The sequence below is a fragment of the Lepidochelys kempii genome, chromosome 2, assembly GCF_965140285.1.
Source record: "Lepidochelys kempii isolate rLepKem1 chromosome 2, rLepKem1.hap1, whole genome shotgun sequence".
In the NCBI taxonomy this organism is placed as follows: domain Eukaryota; kingdom Metazoa; phylum Chordata; order Testudines; family Cheloniidae; genus Lepidochelys; species Lepidochelys kempii.
In genome coordinates, this window is record NC_136381.1 from 13,933,125 (window position 1) to 13,954,341 (window position 21,217).

Sequence of the window (21,217 nt, forward strand, 5' to 3'; positions counted from 1 at the left end):
AACTTGCTTCCCTTTGCAAGGCACTGTGAGAGGCATAGCTGAAAAGGGCTACGTAAGGGTTATTATCCATCACTGGAGGCAGGCCCACCGACAGCAATTCTGGGCCCCAGGGCTGAACAGTTAGTGTGCGGCCACCATGTATCATGCAGGGCAGGGCTGAGAGCAAACTCTCCATCAGGGACAGCGAGTTGTATGGGCCCGTGGTGCCCATGCTCCAGAAATATTCAGAGAACAGGGGCTCAGCTCCACCAATGTTTGGGGCTGGGTCTCTCCCTCGGCCCTGCCTGCCGCTCCTTGGCAATTTAAAAGGGCCTGGGGGCCCCCATCACCACCACTGGTTGCACCACGGGGGCTAAAGTGGCTTCCTGCCCGTCCTTGCTCCGCACAGCGTACCACTTCTGGAAGCAGCCGGCACGTCCCTGCGGCCCCTGGGGTGGGGGAGTGTTTCTACGTGCTGCCCCTGCCCCAAGCGCCGACTCTGCCATTGGAACTGTGGCCAATGGGGCAACGGTGCACAGAGAACCCCCAGCTCCCCTGCCTAGGAGCCGCTGCCAGAGGGGTGTGCGGGTTGCTTTCGGGAGCTGCCCAAGGTAAGCGTCTCACCCCCTCCCGCACTGGAACCCCCTGCCCAGCCCAGAGCTTGCACCCTGCACACAAACTCCCTCCCAGAGCCCGCACCCCCTCCTGCACCCCAACCCCCTCCCAGAGCCTTAGGCAGGTGTGGGGGTGGGGTGGGACTTGTACCCGTTCTGGGCACCACCAAAAAGTATACAAACCTGCTGCCTCTGCTCTCCATCTAGCCTTCTGTAGCCTGGTTCCCTTTTGAAGTCAAGCCACTTTACAAATCCATCTTCCATTTGCATATACATACATTATGCAGCATATGATCAACATAATAAATGGCATGAAAAGGTTTCGCATAATGCACTGTTACAAAATGTTGCTATGCAAAATTTGAGGGGAGGAGGGCTTCTTCTTTAAAAAACAAAAAAACAAAAAAACCTCCAACCCACTTTGTCTAAGGAAATCCTGAATGAAGGAAAAAAATGGGTAATTGAGGAGGACATGGGGATTAGAACTTTTTAATGACAGACTGACTGGCTCATGGTAATGAGCAGCTGTGGCAAAGTTCTTGGTATGGCAAATGAACACTAGTGAATTTCTGCTTTAGTAATTCCCAGGAATAAGTCTGGGAAGACAACTCATTTGTGTAAAGTTACCTTTAGCATGTAGGAATGGCTGGGGTCTATTGAAGGGAAGAAGCCAGCAGTTAAAGCTGGAGATTCTCTTAACCCCTTACTTGTTTCAGAAACAATCTTCCTAGGGAACAAAGGAAAATGTCTGCTTTTGACTCAAAATGACACTTCTGGGGGCTTTCAGGATGTTGGATGATGTAACCATTTATGCTTAACATTTATGCTTGCCTAAAAGCCCAAATTAAAATAAAATAAATAAATAAAAACAACAGCCAAATAAGCAAAACAAGCGCCACTGTTTAAAAGGAACAGAGGGGAAAAAAGACCCCTCACCCTAATACAATCTTAGCTGCTTTTGTCAGATTGAAAGGATTTTATCCAATTTCCCCATTAATCAGCTGATAAAGGGGCCCCACAGTCTGACACCAAGCATAAGATAATGTCAATGTTATTTGCAAACTGCTGCATTATAGTGACAGCCTAATGTTTATTACTATCAAATTACTGTCATTTTATTAAAAGGACCCAAAGAATTGGCTTTGCTAAGTACAGCTTTCAGTCCCGCTGAAAGGAAAAGCGAGCGATTCTGCTCTCTCTCTCTCTCTCCCGTGCTGTTCTCCATGACTTGAACACAACATTTGCATTGGTTTGTGCAGATGGCTCTGTGAACATGCTAACTAATGTACAATGCCTGGAATTTTAAAGAGGCGGAAACCTTTTCTTCTGGAGCACTCCTTGGATTATTTTTGCTGAAAGTAGCGGAGTAGTGCATGGCCTAAATTTTTTTTTTCTGGAATGCTTATGCTGTTCGGGCTAGATTCTGCTATCCTTACTCAGGGTGACTAGTTGGTCGCTCCGCTAAGTCAGTGGGAGCACTTGGAGAGTAAGGTGCTACTCAGTTTGAGTAAGGGTATCAGAACCTGGCCCACCAGATTTGTACGTAGAGCACAGCCACAGTGTAACAGCTTCAGCAGCTAGGATCTTCCCAGTCACTAGGGCAAAACATTTCCAAAGTAGCCACAGATTCAGGGTAGCTCAATTTTTGGGTGCCCAGCTTGGCACATTTTGGACCCAAGCATGCAGCACTTCAGATGAGGTCAGTGTAGGGTGACCAGATAGCAAGTGCGAAAAATTGGGACAGGCAGTGAGGGGGTAATAGGCCCCTATATATATAAAAAAAGCCCAGAATATTGGGACTGTCCCTATAAAATGGGGACATCCGGTCACTTTAGATCAGTGGGAGCTGCTGGGGCTCCGCACCTTCGAATATCAGGCTCCTGGTGTCTCAAATTGGAAACCTGAAAATGGAGGCATCCAAAATCTGCTGCCTGATCCTGTGATGTTCTGAGCTCCTCCTACAAGGAGCTGAGCACCCTCAACTCATGGGAATCGATGGCATTCAGCGTCCTTATTTAGGTGGAAGGACACAGGACTGGGTAACAAATACTATTACAAGAGAACTGAAAAACCTGCCAAGGCAGGCTCCTGAATGCCGAAACAGGGAGGCACAGAGCCCTCCACAGGTGGGAATGCTGCCCCAGAGGTACGGTGCAGCATGCTCTATGTAGGAAGGGGACTGGCAATCACACGGATTTCCGCCCCTCTTGGTGGATCAGAGGCTTTACTGCTGCAGGCAGGTTCCTAGCACCACGAGGTGCAGAAAAGCTGGAACTTGGAAAAGTGAACTCGGCATTTTCAGCAGTTGCTCGAATGTGTCATTTCCTTGGGACACAATCAGCCAGGGAGTTCATAATGTAACATTTGCACCTTGAAAAAAGAAAAGGAGTACTTGTGGCACCTTAGAAACTAACCAATTTATTTGAGCATGAGCTTTCGAGAGCTACAGCTCACTTCATCGGATGCATGCCGTGGAAACTGCAGCAGACATTATATACACACAGAGATCATGAAACAATACCTCCTCCCACCCCACTCTCCTGCTGGTAATAGCTTATCTAAAGTGATCATCAAGTTGGGCCATTTCCAGCACAAATCCAGGTTTCATGGTCTCTGTGTATATAATGTCTTCTGACTTCCTGAGGAAACTACAGTCCATCGGTGATCTTCCTGATAACACCATCCTGGCCACTATGGATGTAGAAGCCCTCTACACCAACATTCCACACAATGATGGACTACAAGCCGTCAGGAACAGTATCCCCGATAATGTCACGGCTAACCTGGTGGCTGAACTTTGTGACTTTGTCCTCACCCATAACTATTTCACATTTGGGGACAATGTATACCTTCAGATCAGCGGCACTGCTATGGGTACCCCCATGGCCCCACAGTATGCCAACGTTTTTATGGCTGACTTAGAACAACGCTTCCTCAGCTCTCGTCCCCTAATGCCCCTACTCTACTTGCGCCATATTGATGACATCTTCATCATCTGGACCCATGGAAAAGAAGCCCTTGAGGAATTCCACCATGATTTCAACAATTTCCATCCCACCATCAACCTCAGCCTGGTCCAGTCCACACAAGAGATCCACTTCCTGGACACTACAGTGCTAATAAAAGATGGTCACATAAACACCACCCTATATCAGAAACCTACTGACCGCTATTCCTACCTACATGCCTCCAGCTTTCACCCTGACCACACCACACGATCCATCGTCTACTGCCAAGCTCTGCGATACAACTGCATTTGCTCCAACCCCTGAGACAGAGACAAACACAAGATTTCTATCAAGCATTCTTACAACTACAATACCCACCTGCAGAAGTGAAGAAACAGATTGACAGAGCCAGAAGAGTTTCCAGAAGTCACCTACTACAGGACAGGCCTAACAAAGATAATAACAGAACACCACTAGCCGTCACCTTCAGCCCCCAACTAAAACCCCTCCAACGCATTATTAAGGATCTACAACCTATCCTGAAGGATGACCCAACACTCTCACAAATCTTGGGAGACAGGCCAGTCCTTGCCTACAGATAGCCCCCCCAACCTGAAGCAAATACTCACCAGCAACCACATACCACACAACAGAACCACTAAGCCAGGAACCTATCCTTGCAACAAAGCCCGTTGCCAACTGTGCCCACATATCTATTCAGGGGACACCATCACAGGGCCTAATAACATCAGCCACACTATCAGAGGCTCGTTCACCTGCACATCCACCAATGTGATCTATGCCATCATGTGCCAGCAATGCCCCGCTGCCATGTACATTGGTCAAACTGGACAGTCTCTACGTAAAAGAATAAATGGACACAAATCAGATGTCAAGAATTATAACATTCATAAACCAGTCGGAGAACACTTCAATCTCTCTGGTTACGCGATTACAGACTTGAAAGTTGCTATATTACAACAAAAAAACTTCAAATCCAGACTCCAGCGAGAGACTGCTGAATTGGAATTCATTTACAAATTGGATACAATTAACTTAGGCTTGAATAGAGACTGGGAGTGGCTAACTCATTATGCAAGGTAACCTATTTCCCCTTGTTTTTTCCTACCCCCTTCCCCCCAGACGTTCTTGTTAAACCCTGGATTTGTGCTGGAAATGGCCCACCTTGATTATCATACGCATTGTAAGGAGAGCGATCACTTTAGATTAGCTATTACCAGCAGGACAGTGGGTTTGTGTGTGTGTTGGGGGGGGGGGGGTTGAGAAAACCTGGATTTGTGCTGGAAATGGCCCAACTTGATTATCATATACATTGCAAGGAGAGTGATCACTGTAGATGGGCTATTGCCAGCAGGAGAGTGGGGTGGGGGGAGGTATTTTTTCATGCTTTGTGTGTATAAAAGGATCTTCTACACTTTCCACAGTATGCATCCGATGAAGTGAGCTGTAGCTCATGAAAGCTTATGCTCAAATAAATTGGTTAGTCTCTAAGGTGCCACAAGTACTCCTTTTCTTTTTGCGAATACAGACTAACATGGCTGTTACTCTGAAACCTATTCCACTCCAGAGTTTTGTTTTTTTCTAATTCTCTTTGGACTCTAGATTGCAGTTTCTCTAAATATTAGACAAGACTGTCTCTGTTCTATTATGTTCTACTTTTTTCATTTCCATGGTGTCCAAGGTCATTCTGACTGATCGGATTACTGGCCAGGGGTCATTCTTACACCTAGTGATGAGCAAATTACAAACTATTCAGAGTTCCCTCAGATAAATATCCAAAATGATTACTGAAAACTTTTCAGAACAACTGAAAGAGACTCATGATGCCCTCTCATCCGAGAGACGAGCAGGGCTTAGGAGTGTACATTTGTTTGGCAAATCTCCAGCTAGGGTCTGACCTGGAAGCCATGTAGAATTCAGCTAACTGCATTTCACTTGGAACCTTTCAAATCCCAAACCTAGGAAAGTGGGATAAACTGCCACAGACCAAAAGCAAAAGAACCATCAACATTAGCAAAGAAGGAAACCTTGGCATTCTTGCACTGCTCTTCTGTCCGCTTCTACTTCCAAAGTGAATTACAATCAACTGAATAAAGGCCACTTTCATTGGGATGAGTGTCCACACAGGGGTTTAATGTGGTTTAACTAATTCATTTTAAAGTCACAACTCGTTAATTTGGATTAATTTTCTCGAGTGTCCCCATGTAGCAAGCCCTCAAGCTCCTTCTCCAAAGCCAAATATTACTACATAAAGACTCGTAAGTCTGGTTTCTGAGGCATGACCCACACCACATGACTTGCCATGAGCTGAACTAGCCCAAGTTGTGGACGTAGTTGATACCCCTTCTAAGACTGTTCCTGACCAGAGGTGGTCTTCTCATGTGGAAGGGTGATGATGAAGATTATAGAGTAGGAAGGACAACTCAATGTGCATAGAGAGTCCCTTAATAAGAATCTTCTGTGCTGAGCAGTGTTTGTGTCTAAGAAATGGGTTCCTGATAGCTTGGCTGAATGCAGAGCTCCACCAGCTCTGGTAACTTAGTGTCAAGTGAGATTTACAAAAAGAAAAATAAATAACTCAAGAGGCATAACTGTCCGAGCCAGCAGCGTGGGAGGGAAATAATGCAGACAGCTCATCACTGGGCCAGTTCCTATGCCAGCAAGGCGCAACCTTGAGGGTGCCTGCTCATTGCCAGTTCAGTATGGGTCATCTGTGTCATTGCCTTGATTGCACAACATGTGCAAGCAGTGGCCTGCATTGGCAGTAATTCTGCACTTATTGGCCGGCAGACACACATTGTTTGAGAAAGTCAATTTGCATTGTATAACGTGTTCCCATTATACACTAAGGGCCAGATCCACAACAGGTGGAAATCCGGATACCTCCACCAATGTCCAAGGAGCTACACCATCTGAAAATCTGGCTTTTTTGTTTCAAAATAAAAATAATAAAAGGCAAATTCAAATTAAACATACGGCACGCTACTGCTAAGTTCAGGCAGGATGAGTCATTCCCAAGACATCTGGGAAACTACAAGTATTTGAGTTGTTGTAATCAACAAGAACTTAATTGCATATACTATTGACCTGTAGTACACAGAGATGGATTTAGAATCAAACATTCATAATGGGATTTGGTAGCAATAAAAATCTGGTGCGGAAGAGATTGCTAAATGCTTTTGGGGAACTGGTCGTTTCTGAAGATATAATAATTTGTGTATAATCCCAACCCGTAGCCCAGTCAAGCCTCTTCAATCTGTAGACAAGAGAGAAAAGGAATTTTAAAGCCCCAGTAACTGACAAGAGATCGTCATTCTAATGGATGTCAAAGGCTTGAGAAACAGGAACTGCTTCAGCCACTGCTGAAACGCAGCCACCTCCAGGGCAGAAAGCAGCAACTGTTGACCAGCACTGCCATGTAAGAGATTGACGGGAAGTGAAAAATAACTTCTGCTGTTGGAACTGCAGCAGGAATTGCACTAGAAAAAATGCATAGTAATGACCCCAAGTTGGAGTTTCTGAACAGATGGGAGCTACGTTCCCTGTTCTTGTGAAAGTGCCATGGGATCTTTCAAATCCACAACTGGTGTGGTCTTTGATTTTATGTCTTACTTGAAAGATGGCTGCTCCAGGCACACAGTTCCCCTATACTCTGCTTTTGCTGCCGAGAGTGCAGTTCTGGTGTCGAAACTGCTGCTACCTTTTTTAGTTTTGGAGCTACATTTGGTCCAAGCTGAGTTTACGGAGCTAATATCATAGAATCATAGAATATCAGGGTTGGAAGGGACCTCAGGATGTCATCTAGTCCAACCCCCTGCTCAAAGCAGGGCCAATCCCCAATTTTTGCCCCGGATCCCTAAATGGCCCCCTCAAGGATTGAACTCACAAACCTGGGTTTCACAGGCCAACGCTCAAACCACTGAGCAGTCCCTCCCCCTATAATCTGGGTTGTTTCCAAAAACAGAAGGACAATGATCCACATATGAATCAAGAGCTGTGCAACCCACTGAGGTAACAGAGACTTCAACCAGGCTAATAAATGCTGGCCTCAAGATGAACATTAAACGGTTTAACAATACGGTTCATTTGCTTCTCAAAGGGCAAAGCCTGGGGTCAGGGATGAGTGCAGTTATAGGAAAACCCAAAAGGCATAAAACTAGTCTTGCCAGAGGGCTCAGTAGGTGATGGGTCCTAACCTGAGGGAATTCAGATACAGGTGATTAATTCATCAGCTAATGTAAAAGGCGAGAGGGAATATCTAAGCAGTGCTTGCCTAGACCCAGAAATCACTGTTATAAACGAAAGTCAGGTCATTCATTACCATCTACTCTAGATTTGAATGGCTCAAAGGGGTGCTTATTTTTCCACCGCTGTACTTTGCATGGCCTGCTCTGAAGCTCAGCAGTGTTCTGCTGCTCCAGTAACATACCAGCCCGCGGGATATTGAGTGGCAAAATGGCTTTGACTTTGGACGCTTAGGTCCAAGTCTAGGATTTGGTGACAGGTGAAAATTGGCCTGCAGGTCCCTCCTCAGGCACGACCTATGCATATGACAAAACCACCATCTATGGCTGTATTGTGTAATTGGCATCCTGTGCTAACGAGAGGGCCAAGACTGGGCTTTCATTGGTGCTGGGTTGAGGTTCAGCACCTGACAACATTCTGTCTGGCTCTAATCAGCACTTGCAGTCCTTAGCTTTCACAGGCACTGAAATCACACATATGGATTAAACGCAGCCACAATTTTTAAAAAACACTCTCCGTCCCTTCCCCCTGCTCCCCCCCCCAAAAAAAACCCTTGAAGTAAAAGGCAGCTTTTGAAAATAAACCATGAGCACTGGCGACTAATTCCATCCCATCGCACCCACCAAAACCCATCCAGAGACCAGTGCTGAGGCTTGATCAGCCTAAAAATCCCATTTAAGAAACCCTGAAGTCATGTAGCTTTCACTGAACATGTTAAATGTATAAAGTGCAGCTCCACGGTTATATCTAGGGCTTCTGTTGGTCAGGGTTTATTTTAGCAATGTTTGAGTTCTATGTAGCTATCCAAAAATTGGAGGAGAGGGGCTTCCTTTTTGTGTATACACATAATCCTGTTTCAAACACCACTAGTTGGAAGCGCACTAGGGAACCTTTATCGCACACCAGCAGGGTCTATGCAGACCAATTAATACACAACACATTAGTGCATTTTAGAAATAATCTCCCCTCCCGTAGTCCACATTACTGCCCTGAGTGGACAAGCCTTTAGATACAAACCAGGGGGCAGGGACATTGCTTCTGTAAACAAACTGCACTGGGAAAGGGGTAAAGTCGGCACGACTTGTGTAACCATTCCCAATGTTTTCCCTGCATTTATCGGATAAACACAGATTTCGTTTTCTGTATCAGGCATGTTTTATCCGTGTCGATCGGTTAAAACCTAAAATCAGAAGCCCTAGTTACAACTAATGCCAGAATACAAGGCGTGTACAAAGGACACTAAAAGGCATTGTCAACTCTCTTAATGCACCTAAAATCTGAAAGCATTTACCTGATTTTTGGGAAGGGCTGAAAATAATAGGTGATTGGGTGGGATTTTCAATAAAACCTAGGTGAGTTACAAACTCAAGACCTATTGAAAGTCATGGGATTGGCATGTTCTGGGGTGCAATCTGGACCAGTGAGACATTGTGTCACCAGCAGCCCTGTAACCCCAGGTGCCTTAAATGCTCTGTTGCTGTGGCTCACAGCCTGGAGCCAGCAGGCGAGCATATACTGAGTGTCTGTACCTTAAACAGCTCTGGCTCAGCGCTCAGATTCCAGCCACCTGCTTGTTACACCCCAGACACACTCTCGTATAAACCAGTCTTGGTTACTACAGGTCAAGTGACTCCAAAACACTCCCATTTCCAAATTTTCCACAAATTGCCCACAATTAGACCCCATTATTTTTATGTATAGTTGGAATTATGTTTTCCAGTGTGCATTACTTTGCATTTATCAATATGAATTTCATCTGCCATTTTGTTGCCTAGTCATCCAGTTTTGTGAGATTCCTTTGTAACTCTTCACAGTCTGCTCTTAACTTAACTATCTTGAGTAATTTTGTATCATCTGCAAACTTTGCCATCCCACTGTCCACCCTGGGGACACCACTCCTCATTCTAGTCTACCCTTTGTTTCTTGTCTTTTAACCAGTTACTGATCCATGAGAGGACCTTTCCTCTTATACCATAACAGACTATTTTACTTAAGAGCCTTTGGTGAGGAAGCTTGTCAAAGGCTTTCTGAAAGTCCATGTACACTATATCCATTGGATCCCCCCTCTGCATGTTTGTTTACTTCCCGCCAACGAATTCTAATAGATTGGTGTGGCATGATTTCCCTTTACACAAGCCATATTGATTTTTCTCCAACAAATCATGTTCATCTATGTGTCTGATAATTCTGTCCTTTATTATAGTTTCAATCAATTTGCCTGGTACTAAAGTTAGGCTTACTGGCCTGTAAATGCCAGGATCACCTCTGGAGCCTTTTTAAAAAAATGGCATCACATTACCTATTCTCCAACCATCTGGTATAGAAGTTGATTTAAGTGATAGATTACAAGCCACAGTTACTAGTTCTGCAATTTTATATTTGAGTTCCTTCAGAACTCTTAGGTGAATACCATCTGGTCCTGGTAACTTATTACTGTTTAATTTATCAATTTGTTCCAAAACCTCCTCTATGGACACCTCAATCTGGGACAGTTCCTCAGATTTGTCACTTAAAAAGAATGACTCAGGTGTGGGAATCTCCTTCACACCCTCTTCAATGATGACTGATGCAAAGAATTCATTTAGATTCTCTGCAAGGGCTTTTATCTTCCTTGAATGCTCTTTTGGTACCTCAATCATCCGGTGGCATGCTTCCTGCTTTTGATGTTTGCAGTCTGGCAGGCTTCCTGCTTTTGATGTACTCCCCCCTCCCCCTTTCGCTGTTAGTTTTTGTCTTTTTCTTTAAGTAGTTGCTCTTCAAATTCTTTTTTGGCCTGGCTATTTATACTTTTACACTTAACTTGCCAGCATTTATGTTCCTGTCTACTTTTCTCACGAGGATTTGACTTCCAGGTTTTAAAGGATGCCTTTTTGCCTCTAACCACTTCTTTTACCCTAATCACATCACAATAGATATAGCCAGGTACTTAAAATTCTGAACATTGTTGAAAGATATAGATGGATCAGGAGGCCTGTCTTAAAATACAGCTGAGGCTTTTTAAATTTTAAAGCCTATTAGATAGAGCTAATGGGAACAATACATTTACAGATACATGAAATAAGGTGGCGCTGCGTTCTGCCCAGAGAATGTGAAATGCTGCATGTACTCGAAAGAGAGTAAATAATACATTGCAGGTGCTGGAGTTTTAATAGTAAAAATCTTATTGAAAAATAAATGCTTGGGTGCAATTGAAAATGCTACCTGCTCTCTACCATGTCTCTGTAATAGACAATAGCAAGAGCCACTGATTAATAAGCACTGCTGTTTACTGAAAAGCCATTGGATTAGCGGCCTGCCCACGTACACTGTGCTCCATTTGGCTTATCAAAAGAGAAGTCTTGTGTCATAGTCAGTGAATGCCAGTGCTGTGGGGTAGGGGGGTGGACACAGAGGGATCATCTCTCTCCTATTAAAATTTATTGCATATAAGACGTATTTGTTATCCTCTCTCTCTCTCTGTTGGGGAAGGAGTTGTTGTTTTTTATTTAGTAAAATGTAAGCGGTGGGAGGGAATGAAGTGAACGTCAATTTGTGCAGGCTGGTAAGGAAAATCCCGACTGAGGAAAGCACTTAGGCAGGCGCTTAACTTTAAGCACGTTTAAGTCCCGTTGATTTCCCTGGAACATAAGTACGCCGGGTGAGGTTTTTGAAAGCACCTAAGTGACTGAGGAGCACAAGTCTTATTGAAAAGTCGATGAGGCTTGTGCCGCTAAGTCACCTGGGTACTTCTGAAACCCCCGCTCCCCAGGCTTGAAGTTAAGCACATGCTTAAGTGCTCTTGCTGAACAAGGATGCTGTCCCAAACAAGGTGTCTCAGTATGTGAATGCAGATGGAAATTCAAGTACGTACATGCTGCTGGGAGAGAAAATTGAGATGCTTAAGCGATTGTGTCCACTCCCCCTCACCCGCTGATGTCTATTGCTGTAGAACATCTATTTACAAACCAGGTCAGACTCGCAGAGCTGCAAAGTAAAAATAGAAAAGCTATTACAGAGCAGACAGGGTCTGAGACGCGCGTTTCACTGCAAGGGTCAGGGCCACAGATTTGGGTTTTTCTCCTGTAAAGTGAGATAATATGTAAGTGACGTGCCTCACAGCTGGGGGGGGGGGTGGAGGGTAGAGGGAAACCAAAAAGCTTTCTATGGTCACAGTTTAAGCAGCATGTCAGCAGCTGCAAGGTGCAGCTCCTTCGGGCTGCCGTCAGCCTTGCCTGGGAGTGATCAGTTTCTAGATGCGAGGTGCAGGCCACTACTGAGAGCCAGAACCCTGGAGTTCTGTTCAGTGCTAAGCTGGCTGAGGAGTATATTAATCAGGCTCTCTTAGCTGGCACTTTATAACCTGAAGAAGCTTCTTAGAAACCTCTTGGAGTCTTTCCCAGGCTGTGACCTGAACTGTCTCTTCAGGTCGCAGACTCTGTTACATTAAAAGCCTGTGGATCCCACTTGGACTGTTGTCTGATTTAGCTATTCTTGTAACTCACTGCAGGGCCTGCTTGGCAGAATATTTACCGGAGACAAGGTCTCAGGGCATGTCTCGTCAGTGTTTAACTTGCACCGTGTGACACCATATCGACTCGACCACTTGTTTATAGAGCCCTACTGGGCCAGGGGCCATCGGATGTGCTGGATCACCTACCTGTATTCATTGAACAGGGTGTGTCAGTGGATTGCTGTCCTTTGCTTGGGTGATATTGCTGTGCAACCATGCCACCGTGGGCTGTGATCGCATCAGATCGCAAAATCAGTGCTCAGTACCCAGCGCATGCGGCTCTTCAGAAGTTAATCTGCGGCTCCTTGCATAGGCACCGACTCTGGGGCAGTAGCTAGAGGTGCCAACTTTCCAATGTGCCAGGGGTGCTCACTGCTCAACCCCTGGCTCTGCCCCAGGTCCTGACCCCACTCTACCCCTTCCCGCACCCTCCCCTGAGCCTGCCATGCCCTCGCTCCTCCCCCTTCTCCCCCAGAGCCTCCTGCACACTGTGAAACACCTGACTGTAGCAGGTGGGAGGCATGGGGAAGGGGAAGGAGAGGGAGGCACTGATTGGTGGGGCTGCTGGCAGGTGGGAGGCACTGGGGACAGGAGGGGGGATCTAATGGGGAGGCTGCTGACATATTACTGTGGCTCTTTGGCAATGTACATTGGTAAATTCTGGCTCCTTCTCAGGCTCTGGTTGGCCACCCGTGACCCAGTAGGTTGAAGGAAACAGGAGGTAAATAAGTAGGTGATCCTCGTCCCTTTGTCAGTATCAATCCAGCAAATGGTGCTACAGGCTTCTGTTGGAAGAGGCAGCTAATAGATAAGATTACAAACAATTTCTGATCCCCTGCATTATATTTTGATTGGATACAGTATTCTGTATTCTTCCTAGATTCCAGAGTACCGTTGCTTTGTGCTTGTAAACAGCTGCTGTGTTCCACCCGAGAGCTGGCTGCAGTTCAAGGAATTCCTTCACAATGTTCATTAGGAATATGAACTATTCTTATCACATGTCTTATATCGTTCATCTTGGTAGCCTAAGATCAATAGTCAGGCAATGGCACCCAGTATTCTAATATTCCCAGACTTACCTTGGAGAGCTGTAATAATTCCATGGCAAATCCCTACAACCGAGTACCTCTTCTTGTCACCGTGGTGCTATCCTGCTTTCATGTCTTGCAGTCTGACTCCCTTCCCAATGCTGATCTTAACAAGTAGCAGAGAGTTTGCCAGCATAACCACGCAACAGCAGCCTTGCCCCTGAAGTGTATCCTTTATCCTAGTTAAAAGTGACAGCATCACATTATTACAATCTGCTAGCCTTAGAATAAATACAGCATGGGTAGTGGGTACTTACTCTCCAGTGGGTCTCAATAATCTCCTACATAGACCTTCTGTAGCGTATTCCTTTGCTTCTAAAACTGCAGCTATTTGGATGGTGGTCCGTGTCCTCTAAGAATTGCATGGGGACTACCAACTATTTAGAGTGTAAGCTCTAAGGCAGGGACCTTCCACATATCTCTAAAGAACCATGCAACCAATGGCATTTACACGCTCTGGCGACACTTCTTAATACAAAACAAACTCTTGGAGGAAACACTGAGTGATGCAAAAGCAGATGATGAGCTTTCAGGTAACAGAATACAACTCTGGGGCAGATACTGGCCCACAGTCACTCAACTAAATTCAGTGGGATTGCACAGGAGTTAGCCCAGTTGCCTGAGCTTGCTTTTCATCTTAAGAAACAATATAATTGTCCCAAATTCAGTGTCTGCAGCTTTCTATGCAGCTGCACACCCACTCCCATCCGAGGTTCCAATGGAAGCCACATCCTGTAGCTGCTGGTACCATGTTGTCATTCATTACTAGGGTCCCACCTAATTCACTGCCATGAAAAACGCTTCACGGACCGTGAAATCTGGTCTCCCTCCTGTGAAATCTGGTCTTTTGTGTACTTTTACCCTGTACTATACTGATTTCACAGCGGAGACCAGCGTTTCGTAAATTGGGGGTCCTGACCCAAAAGGGAGTTGCAAGGTTATTTTAGGGGGGGTCATGGTATTGCCACCCTTACTTCTGCGCTGCTGCCTTCAGAGCTGGGCGGCTGGAGGGTGGCAGCTGTTAGCTGGGTGCCCAGCTCTGAAGGCAGCGCAGAAGTAAGCATGCCATCCGATGCCACCCTTACTTCTGCGCTGCTGCCTTCAGAGCTGGGTGGCCAGAGCGGCGGCTGCTGACCCAGGGCCCAGCTCAGCAGGCAGCAGCGCAGAAGTATGGGTGGCCGTACCCTACCACGCTGTCCTTACTTCTGCGCTGCTGCTGGTGGCGGCTCTGCCTTCAGAGCCAGGCTCCCAGCCAGCAGCCGCCGCTCTCCAGCTGCCCAGCTCTGAAGGCAGCGCTCCGGCTGCAGAAGTAAGGGTAGCAGTACCACAATCCCCCCTACAATAACCTTGTCCCCCCACCCCCCAGCTCCTTTTTGGGTCAGGATTCCTATAATTACAATATTGTGAAATTTCAGATTTAAATAGTTGAAATCATGAAATTTATGGTTTTTAAAATAATATGACCATGAAAGTGACCCAACTGGACCATGAATTTGGTAGGGTCCTATTCATTACTTCCCATTCAGGGTCTACTACTGATGGAGAGTTCTCTGGTTGAGTCTTGATCCTCCAGCTACTGAATTGCTGAGTACTATGGAGCTTGATTAGGTCATTCATAGTAATGCCCTATTACAGGACTTTCTCACTGTCCTTCCCGAGGCATAAAGCTCATAATCGCTATACCCATTCCTGTTAATGTGCTGCACAAAACAAAACTAGACAACTAAGCTTTACATTGCTGGCGTTGAACTACAGGACCCTAACCTCCTGACCGTCTTTATGGCATACTACAGCAGTTCATGGACCTATGTAACTCAGCAGTCATTGGTTGTGCTAGCCACTTGTCACATTACAATGGCAATACAGAAAACTGCAGGCTATGCAAAGATGCTGAGGTTCTAATGTCAGAATTTTTCCCCATTGCCTTTTAAATCCCCTTTGAGTGGTTTATAAACAGTTGAACAATGCAAATGACCTTATCCTTTCAAAGACTGAAAAGGAATGTTTGAGAGTGGCTGCAGCAGCTTTAATTGACTCCGTTTTTTTATACCAGAGTATTATATCCCTCCCATATTCTTTTTAATCTAATGGAATTTCTAAAAAAAACCAACTCCAAAACCCTAAATTCGGATTTGAAAAATTAGCATCATACCAGGGACTTGTATAACTTTTAATTAATCTCTTGATAGGACACACGGACCACACATCCTATTAAGTGACCTATTTAACAACATGGGCTAATTATGGATTTTCACTGCAAAAGCAAAGTACCAATTTATTAGAGCATAAGCTTTCGTGAGCTACAGCTCACTTTAGATAAGCTATTACCAGCAGGACAGTGGGGTGGGAGTAGGTATTGTTTCATATTCTCTGTGTATATATAAAGCCTGCTACAGTTTTCACGATATGCATCTGAGGAAGTGAGCTGTAGCTCACGAAAGCTTATGCTCTAATAAATTGGTTAGTCTCTAAGGTGCCACAAGTACTCCTTTTCTCACTGCAAAAGCGTCATCTGAACTCTGGGCCTGTTTCTTACTCCATTCCTGTGATTGGGGATTTGGTTTGGTGGGAGCAAAGGTAGATATAAGCCTCCTTTGCACTCTCCAAATTACAGGGCCATGTAGACAGCTGCCTGGTGGTCAGTGTAAGTTAGAGCAGCCTCAAGGCTATTCTAACATACGCTTTGTTCCATAAGTCCTCAGGGAAGCAAAGAATAGCTGTAGTGTACCACACTCTGGCCATACTTTCACATGCCCTTGGTACACCCCGTATGCATGGGACTGTGAGAAGGACTGGTACAGAGCCTTTGTACCAGCTGAACACTGGCCAGGAATAGCCTCTGTAAAACAGCTAATCTCAAGAAGACATTTCTGCCTACTTTAATGCTGCCAGAATGGCATAAAGGAGCCTTAGAGTAACTGGGAATCGGCCCTTCTCTGTCTTTGATGAAACCAAGATCCTGACAACTTGTATTCATTAGAGAGCCCATGGCACTCTCTCCAAATAGGGTGTTAATGCTGGAACATTGCCCAGATCCAATTAAAGGTAATTACATCATGCCTGCCTAAATACCCTCTGCAGTTTCAATTACTTTTCCTGTCCTGAACTTGTGTAGTGTTGCTGGGCACTGAAATATAGCTGCTGACTTCCAACCTGGAGCTGGCTGCCTTCCAGGAGGGAGTGAAATGGTCCAAATGTATTACCTTTGACTTACCTCAACAGTGTTTTGTGAAGGTTAGTCAGATCCTCAAATGATAAGCCCTGTGTAAGTGTAAAGTCTCCAGTTCCCATTGGCAGGAGTGTTACATTACAATACCACTGAATTTACTCTGGACACCAAGTAGGCAGTGCATCCAGCTAGTGCCTAGATAACTGGGCTTTCCCTCAAAGGATTGACTCTGGGATAATGGCATACCAAAAATGAGCTGTTTTAGAGTAACAGCCGTGTTAGTCTCTATTCACAAAAAGAAAAGGAGTACTTGTGGCACCTTAGAGACTAACCAATTTATTAGAGCATAAGCTTTCGTGAGCTACAGCTCACTTCATCAGATGCATATCGTGGAAACTGCAGCAGACTTTATATATACACAGAGAATATATATATAAGATATCTTATATATATATATATCTTATATATATATTCTCTGTGTATATATAAAGTCTGCTGCAGTTTCCACGATATGCATCTGATGAAGTGAGCTGTAGCTCACGAAAGCTTATGCTCTAATAAATTGGTTAGTCTCTAAGGTGCCACAAGTACTCCTTTTCTTTTTGCAAAAATGAGCTGTTACTTACTCAGCGATACAAAACTGCACAATTGGCTACGTATATTGAGGGGGTTCACCTTTTGTTTGATGTGACAAGTATTGGCCACTGTTGTGGGCAGGCTGCCAGACCTGATGGACCAGTGGATCTGAAACAGCAAATCGCTCAAATAATTTTTTGGCACTTATTAAAAAAATAAGTTTTTTAAAAAGTAGATAAACATTAGTCAGAAGTTCATACTACAATTTTTCAAAGGGGCCTCAATTGTGGCACTTCTGTTTCAGTTTATGCCTTACACCATAATGAATGAGTTATTGTTATAATGCAAGTGACCCTGATGACATATAGCCCTGAGCTGCAGGGGAGGAGGTTAAAACACCCACCTAGGACTTTGAAGACCTCAATTCAAGTCCCTGCTCAGCCACAAACCTCCCCTTGACTTTAGGCAAATCAATGAGCCTTTCAATCCTCCATGTGCAAAATGGGGGTAATAGCACTTCCCAACCCCACTGGGGTGTTGTGATCATAAATACCTTAAAGAATGCGAGGTGCTCAGATACCAGGATAATGGGTGCCCTATAAGTACCTAAGATAGATACCAACACATAATGCTGACAAATGATCTTACTAGACAGGTGGTAACAAGAGGGCTGACACTTTGAAAATGAGCAGCTATCATGTGGTTGCCCAACAAAATCTGTTAATTAAAATAAATATAGAAAACCATTTACTAAAGGGACTAGAGAGCTCAGGGAATTTGTATTGTGATACAGAGCCTTTCATTTCCCAAGTCTTAATTTCCACTCCAGAGCAGACCAACGGTTAATAAAGGTTGTTACAACCTAATGATTTGGGGAGGGGGAGGGTCATATGAAAAGAATATGATGGTGTTTTTCTCCTCACTTTAATTTCTTCAAAGGTACTATCATTTTATATTTTTTTTACAAAACCAGTTTTACAATGCCAGTCATGATCAATTAAAAATGAAGGTCCCAATTACAATCCCACAAAACAACAAGAAACATCCCCTCAGTTCCTGACATGTATCTTGCTGTTCACCGAAATGGAATGATAACTCACTCAGACTCATGTACTCTCCTCCCTTAATACACTCTTTCATCAACCTTCAGATGCTTTCCATTTTTTAAGTAGCAATCTTTTGCTAGTCAGCTGAATCAGCAGATGTTGTCCTGTAATTTACTAATGGGTAGAATACTTCTGAGGTCCCCCAGTAGAAAAAATGTAGTGTCCAAGGGAATACCACTGCTCAAAACATATTAGCTTTTTGATATACTTCAGGCCAAATTCTCAATAGGTGTAAAAAGCTGAAACACAAGTGGAGCCAAGTTAATTTTCACAAGCTGACAATCCAGCGCATCGTCTCAGAATGTACATACAAATGACCATTCTCAAAATGCATACAGCAAGGTAGCATCCGGCTCATTTTAGATTTGTCATTTGCTTTGAACTCTATATTTAGGCACTCTGAATGGAATTCTCAAACAAATAGACCAAAATATTGCCATCCAAACATGGCAGCACAGTTGAGCAAAACCCACAAAGGGTAACTTGGCTTCAGGTAATATTTTGATGCCCTAGCAGCTGCATGCATGGGAGACAGAAATGAGTGATCTTAAGCAAGAATAGCTATTTTACATAAGAAAAGGATTGTTGAGCAGGCCACATGTGGTCATGCCATGGGGAAATACTTAACTAAACCAGGAACCATTCTATTAATCATTCATAAGAGACCAGTATGGTTCTCAAGGAGATGCCTTGTATAGCTTGTCTTCTGCTAAGACAGGACAGGACACCACCACTATAATTATTAATTCAACAGATAATGAGGCAATATAACAACTGGGAAAACATCGAAATTAATTACTCAAGGAAGATTTGGGAATGAAGTCATCGACTTGGGGTCTTTCAACAAACAAATCACCACTAATAGGACAAACTACTATCAACCAGAGCACTCAGCACTTTGCAGGAGATGGAAGCTAATTACTAATAAGTCAGTAGGTTCTCTTAAGTGGGCTATTCTGTATACAGTAGTTAGTGATTTAAGTTCAAGAGTGAGATTTTGGCACCATTGAAGTTAATGATAAAACTTCCATTGACTTCAGTGAGGCCAGGATTTCACCCTATTTTATTTGCCTAAATGACATCTCACTGTCCGTTAAAGTGACCAGCCTATATCTGTGTTCCATACAGCTCTACAATACTATTAATAGAATAAAAACAATCTGTGAAAATAATGTTCAGGTTTGCAACAGCACAAACTGTTTTTTGCCTTCCTCTGTAGCATGGGGCACGGGTCACTTGCTGGAGGATTCTCTGCTCCTTGAAGTCTTTAAACCACGATTTGAGGACTTCAATAGCTCAGACATAGGTGTGAGGTTTTTTGCAGGAGTGGTGGGTGAATTCTGTGGCCTGCATTGTGCAGGAGGTCAGACTAGATGATCATAATGGTCCCTTCTGACCTAAATATCTATGAATCTATGATTGAAGTTTGATTTTTGTCTCTGACTGGCAGAAATAAAAACAGAAGCTTGTTTAGCTAGCATAAGGAGTCCAGGGTAACTTTGTATCTTGAAAGGACAAGAGTAATGTTCACTGTTTAATGTACTAAAAGAGATTTCTGATCAGTTTTTGGCATAAGCCTTCATTAAATTAAATTATTTTGATCCTACAAGCCCCAGCTATAGGCGTTTGGCAGAAGATTTGAGGCATCTATTAAACCTGTTCCATAATTTGCCATGTTTATTAACTGTGCCATACATTCTTAATATTTTCCAGTGAACCATTTGGTAGAACAGAGTAAAACTACATATGAGTCAGCTTTGTGTTTGCTGCTGGCTAACGTTTCTAAGCATTTTTAAAATAAGGGTTTGTCTGCAATATCCTCTCAACTCCCACTTTGTGAAAAGTCTGCCTGAACACATGGGGAGCTCATTGCAGGACTAGGGTCTATGGGAGCATTTTTTGTTTTAGCAGCATACATTTCAGCTATACATGCCTTCAATAATTCCCTTTTCCAAGACTCTCTATTAGTGTTAAGCAATTCCTCAGGCCATTTAACCTCTTATTCACGGTTTTGGGACCTGAGTTATTCTGTGTGTGTGGGTGTGCGCGCAGATGTGACAGAGCCAAATTTCTTGGATGATCATTGTCCTGGGCGCTTTTATTTTAAGACAGCCAGCTTAGTACAAAATAAAGGTGAGCATGGTATAAGATCCTAAGCAGAACAGAAAGTGGGGCGGGAAAGGATGAGGGGGGAAAAATAGGAGGGCAGAGAAGAATTTTTCATTTAACTAAATTTATTTTCCCCTGTAAAGAGTTTAATCTACTCCCAACTACCAAAGTCAGATTTGATCTGATTATTGCATATAGATTCATTGTATCCCTTTGGTTTTTTTTCCTGAATATATAATTGCTTCAGCTGTACAGATGAAGAGCTCCAAATTGAAAAGCAGTAATAGGATCAGCCTGAAGTCATAGCTAATTCACATGGTCATCGGAAATTATTATTAAATCTATGAATGATGTTCAAATTTCCAGGAATTGTTTCTTGTGGCTCAGTTATAAACATCATGAGCATCAGCCTCTAATGGGGAGATGCTCGCCTCAAGAAAACCACCAGCATAATTACTGGCAAGATAACATGGAGACTGAAACATCTGCTGCTAGAGATGGTCAGATTCTCCACTCTCTTATACCACCGTTATATTTTCCCACTGAGATGTGGTATAAAACTGGTTACCAGGACAGTGAATCAGGCCCACTGTCTCTTGGTGAGAGTTAAAGCAGAGTCCCAGGCACACTGCTGCTGCCCATACACAAGTATAACCTCTTGTGAAATGCACCCTGGGACCAAGGGCCAGATCTACAAAGGGATTAAGGTGCCTAAATCCAAAATTTAGAATCTCAACCCCCTTGTACAACCGCCACCTAACCCTTTCGGTGCCTGAAATCGGCCCATGGGCTGTGTGCACAGCTGTCTCTGTCCTGACACCCAGCTCACATCTAAGCCCCAGTGGGATCCTCAAAATAGGCATTCCCCAACAG